The following is a 5,813-nucleotide window of genomic DNA, read 5'->3' on the forward strand; positions in this document are numbered from 1 at the left end:
GTGTTTTGGGCGTTCAACTCCGGATCATGACGTTTTTCTGGCGTTTTACTCCAGACAGCAGCGTGTACTTGGCGTTCAACGCCAAGTTACGTCGTCATTCTTCGAATAAAGTATGGACTATTATATATTGCTGGAAAGCTCTGGATGTCTACTTTCCAACGCCGTTGAGAGCGTGCCAATTGGAGTTCTGTAGCTCCAGAAAATCCATTTCGAGTGCAGGGAGGTCAGAATCCAACAGCATCAGCAGTCCTTTTGTTAGCCTTCTTCAGAGTTTTGCTCAAATCCCTCAATTTCAGTCAGAATTTACCTGAAATCACAGAAAAACACACAAACTCATAGTAAAGTCCAGAAATGTGAATTTAACATAAAAACTAATGAAAACATCCCTAAAAGTAGCTCAAACTTACTAAAAACTATATGAAAACAATGCCAAAAAGCGTATAAATTATCCGCTCATCACAACACCAAACTTAAATTGTTGCTTGTCCCCAAGCAACTGAAAATCAAAGAGGATAAAAAGAAGAGAATATACTATAAAGTCCAAAATATCAATGAATATTAATTTAATTAGATGAGCGGGACTTGTAGCTTTTTGCTTCTGAACAGTTTTGGCATCTCACTTTCTCCTTTGTAGTTTAGAGTGATTGGCGTCTCCAGGAACTCAGAATTTCAGATAGTGTTATTGACTTTCCTAGTTAGGCATGTTGATTCTTGAACACAGCTACTTTATGAGTCTTGGCTGTGGCCCTAAGCACTTTGTCTTCCAGTATTACCACCGGATACACAAATGCCACAGACACATAACTGGGTGAACCTTTTCAGATTGTGACTCAGCTTTGCTAAAGTCCCCAGTTAGTGGTGTCCAGAGCTCTTAAGCACACTCTTTAGCTTTGGATCACGACTTTAACCATTCAGTCTCAAGCTTTTCACTTGGACCTTCATGACACAAGCACATGAATAGGGACAGCTTAATTTAGCCGCTTAGGCCTGGATTTAATTTCCTTGGGCCCTCCTATCCATTAATGCTCAAAGCCTTGGATCTTTGCTAAAATTTTCGCCACTTTTTTTTTTTTCACTGCTTTTTCTTGCTTCAAGAATCAATTTCATGATGTTTTTCAGATCATCAATAACATTTCTCTTTGTTCATCATTCTTTCAAGAGCCAACAATTTTAACACTCATAGACAACAAGATCAAAAATATGCACTGTTCATTCATTCATTCAGAAAACAAAAATTATTGCCACCACATCAATATAATTAAATCAAATTCACTAATAATTTCGAAAATTATGTACTTCTTGTTCTTTTGAATTAAAACATTTTTCTTTTAAGAGAGGTGAAAGACTAATGGATTTTATTCATAGCTTTAAGGCATGGTTTACACACTAATGATCATGAAGTAGAAACACAAAAACATAGATAAACATAACACTTGAAAACCGAAAACAGAAAGAAAATAAAGAACAAGGAATGAATCCACCTCTTAGTGGCGTCTTCTTCTTGAAGGACCAATGATGTTCTTTAACTCTTCTATGTCCCTTCCTTGCCTTTGTTGCTCCTCTCTCATAGCTCTTTGATCTTCTCTTATTTCTTGGAGAGTGAGGGTGTGTTCATGGTGTTCCACCCTTAGTTGTTCCACGTTTTGGCTCAAGTCTCCTAAGGAGGTACTGAGTTGCTCCCAATAGTTGTTGGGAGGAAAGTGTATTCCATGAGGCATTTGTTGATGAACTTCCTCATGTTCTCCTTGGGGGCCGTGAGGGACTTCCCTTGTTTGCTCCATCCTTTTCTTGGTGATGGGCTTGTCTTCTTCAATGGAGACATCTCCATCTATGATAACTCCAGCTGAGTAGCATAAATGGCATATGAGGTGGGGGAAGGCTAGCCGTGCCATGTATGAAGGCTTGTCAGCTATTTTGTAGAGTTCATTGGCTATGACTTCATGAACCTCTACCTCCTCTCCAATCATGATGCTATGGATCATGATTGCCCGATCCACAGTAACTTCAGATCGGTTGCTTGTAGGGATGATGGATCTTTGGATGAACTCCAACCATCCTCTAGCTACAGGCTTGAGGTCCAGTCTTCTTAGTTGGACCGGTTTGCCTTTGGAGTCTACTCTCCATTGGGCGCCTTCCACACAAATGTCCATTAGGACTTGGTCCAACCTTTGATTGAAGTTGACCCTCCTTGTGTAGGGGCGTTCATCACCTTGCATCATGGGTAGATGAAACGCCAACCTCACATTTTCCGGACTGAAATCTAAGTATTTCCCCCGAACCATTGTGAGATAGTTCTTTGGATTCGGGTTCATACTTTGATCATGGTTCCTTGTGATCCATGCATTAGCATAGAACTCTTGAACCATCAGTAATCCGACTTGTTGCATGGGGTTGGTTATGACTTCCCACCCTCTTCTTTGGATCTCATGTCGGATTTCCGGATACTCATTCTTTTTGAGCTTGAAGGGGACCTCAGGGATCACCCTCTTCTTTGCCACAACATCATAGAAGTGGTCTTGGTGGCTCTTGGAGATGAATCTCTCCTTTTCCCATGATTCGGAAGTGGAAGCTTTTGCCTTCCCTTTTCCTTTTCTTGAGGAAACTCCGGTCTTGGGTGCCATTGATGGTGAATGAAAAATAAAAAGCTAGGCTTTTTACCACACCAAACTTAAAATTTGCTCGTCCTCGAGTAAAAAGAAAAGAAGAGTAGAAGAAGAAGAAGAAGAAGAGAAAGTGGAAGAGAGGGAGAGAAGTGGTTTCGGCTATTTTGGGTGGGAATGGGTGGGAAATTGAATTTGAATGTAATGGAGGTAGGTGGGGTTTATGGGGAAGAGGAGGTTGATGTGAATGGTGCATGGGGTAATTGGGAAGAGAAATTGATGTGATTGGTGAAGGTTTTTGGGAAGGGTGACATTGAGAATGAGATTTGGATTAGGAGAGTGTGAATAGGATTAAAAGAAAAGGTAGGTGGGGATCCTGTGGGGTCCACAGATCCTGAGGTGGGAATCCTGTGGGGTCCACAGGTCCTGAGGTGAAAAGAAATACCATTCCTTCACCCTATAGGCGTGTAAATTGCCTTCATGCACCATTCTGGCGTTCAAACGCCCATTGGTGCATGTTCTGGGCGTTAAACGCCCATGTGATGCTTGATCTGGGCGTTAAACGCCCATGTGATGCTTGATTCTGGCGTTGAACGCCAGTTTCAAGCTTGTTTCTGGCGTTCAGCGCCAGATTGTCCTCTGCGTGCGCATCCTGGCGTTAAACGCCAGGATGTAGCTTGTTTTGGGCGTTCAGCGCCAGGAAGATGCTCTGTTCTGGCGTTGAACGCCCGCCAGATGCATCTTCTGGGCGTTGAACGCCGGCCCGTGCGTCCTCCAGGGTGAAAATTTTTTTTCTTCTGTTTTTGACTCTGTTTTTAATTTTTTGATTTTTTTCGTGACTCCTCATGATCATGTACCTAATTAAACACAAAAATAACAAAGAAACAAAATAAAATAAAATTAGATAAATAAAATTGGGTTGCCTCCCAACAAGCGCTTCTTTAATGTCAATAGCTTGACAGTGGCTCTCATGGAGCCACAGAGCAATCAAGTCAATGTTGTCTAGTCCCAACACCAAACTTAGAGTTTGGATATGGGGTTTGAACACCAAACTTAGAGTTTGGTTGTGCCTTCACAACACCAAACTTAGAGTTTGACTGTGTGGGCTCTTCTTGACCTTGAACTGAGAGAAGCTCTTCATGCTTACTCTCTTTTGTCACAGAGAGATTGCCATGTGCTTGAAACACAAGGTATTCCCCATTCAATTGAAGGACTAACTCTCCTCTGTTGACATCTATCACAGCTTCTGCTGTGGCTAGGAAAGGTCTTCCTAGGATGATGCATTCATCATCTTCCTTCCTAGTATCTAGGATTAGGAAATCAGCAGGGATGTAAAAGTCTTCAACTTTTATAAGCACGTCCTCTACTATCCCATGAGCTTGTCTCACTGACTTATCTGCCAGTTGTAATGAGAACAAGGCAGGTTGTACCTCAATGATTCTTAGCTTCTCCACTACAGAGAGTGGCATAAGGTTTATCCCTGACCCAAGATCACACAGAGCTTTTTCAAAGCTCATGGTGCCAATGGTGCAAGGTATTAAGAACTTGCCAGGATCTTGTTTCTTTTGAGGTAGAGTTTCCTGAATCCAAGTTTCTAATTCATTAATGAGCAAGGGAGGTTTACTTTCCAAAGTCTCATTACCAAACAGCTTGGCATTCAGTTTCATGATAGCTCCTAGATATTGAGCAACTTGCTCACTAGTCACATCTTCATCCTCTTCAGAGGATGAATAATAGTCAGAGCTCATGAATGGCAGAAGGAGATTCAATGGAATCTCTATGGTCTCTGTTTGAGCCTCAGATTCCTCAGGATCCTTAATAGGAAACTCCTTCTTGCTTGGGGAACGTCCCAGGAGGTCTTCCTCACTGGGATTTTCGTCCTCCTCCTCCTTTGTGCATTCGGCCACTTTGATAAATCAATGGCCTTGCACTCTCCTTTTGGATTCTCTTCTGTATTACTTGGGAGAATACTGGGAGGAGTTTTAATAACTTTCTTACTCAGCTGGCCTACTTGTGCCTCCAAATTTCTAATGGAGGATCTTGTTTCATTCATGAAACTGAAAGTGGCCTTTGACAGATCAGAGACTATATTAGCTAAATTAGAATTACTTTGTTCAGAGTTCTCTGTCTGTTGCTGAGAAGATGATGGATATGGCTTACTATTATTCAGCCTATTGCGTCCACCATTGTTAAAACCTTGTTGAGGTTTTTGTTGATCCTTCCAGGAGAAATTTGGATGATTTCTCCATGATGGGTTATAGGTATTTCCATATGGTTCACCCAGATAATTAACCTCTGCCATGGCAGGGTTCTCAGGATCATAAGCTTCTTCAGAAGTTACCTCTCTAGTACTGTTGGATGCATGTTGCACTCCATTCAGATTTTGAGAGATCATGTTGACCTGTTGAGTCAACACTTTGTTCTGAGCCAGTATGGCATTCAGAGCATCAATTTCAAGAACTCCCTTCTTCTGAGGGACCCCATTATTCACGGAATTCCTCTAAGAGGTATACATGAACTGGTTGTTTGCAACCATGTCAATGAGTTCTTGAGCCTCTTCAGGCGTTTTCTTCAGGTGAATAGATCCACCTGCAGAATGGTCCAGTGACATTTTCGAAAATTCAGAGAGACCATAATAGAATATATCTAATAGGGTCCATTCTGAAAACATGTCAGATGGACATTTCTTGGTCAGCTGCTTGTATCTTTCCCAAGCTTCATAGAGGGATTCACCATCTTTTTGTTTGAAAGTTTGAACATCCACTCTCAGCTTGCTCAGCTTTTGAGGAGGAAAGAATTTATCTAAGAAGGCAGTGACCAGCTTATCCCAGGAGTCCAGGCTATCCTTAGGTTGTGAATCCAACCATATTCTAGCTCTGTCTCTTACAGCAAAAGGGAAAAGCATGAGTCTGTAGACTTCAGGATTAACTCCATTCGTCTTTACAGTATCACAGACTTGCAAGAATTCAGTTAAAAACTGATAAGGATCTTCAGATGGAAGTCCATAAAACTTGCAGTTTTGTTGCATTAATGCAACTAGTTGAGGCTTAAGCTCAAAGTTATTGGCTCCAATGGCAGGAATGGAGATGCTTCTTCCATCAAACTTGGATGTTGGCTTTGTGAAATCACCAAGCATTCTCCTTACATTATTATTATTATTTTCGGCCATCTCTTCCTCTTGTTCGAAATTTTCTAAAAGGTTGCCTCTGGATT

General features: G+C 41.5%; 1 non-coding gene across 1 annotated transcript; it reads left to right on the top strand.

Moving 5' to 3' along the window:
• Positions 1 to 5,269: 5,269 nt before the first annotated feature.
• LOC112700186 (small nucleolar RNA R71) lies at positions 5,270 to 5,373 on the top strand. Its single transcript, XR_003153101.1, has one exon. It is a non-coding gene; the product is annotated as a small nucleolar RNA R71 (small nucleolar RNA).
• Positions 5,374 to 5,813: the final 440 nt, after the last annotated feature.

The sequence above is a fragment of the Arachis hypogaea genome, chromosome 6 (genome assembly GCF_003086295.3).
Source record: "Arachis hypogaea cultivar Tifrunner chromosome 6, arahy.Tifrunner.gnm2.J5K5, whole genome shotgun sequence".
Taxonomy (NCBI): domain Eukaryota; kingdom Viridiplantae; phylum Streptophyta; class Magnoliopsida; order Fabales; family Fabaceae; genus Arachis; species Arachis hypogaea.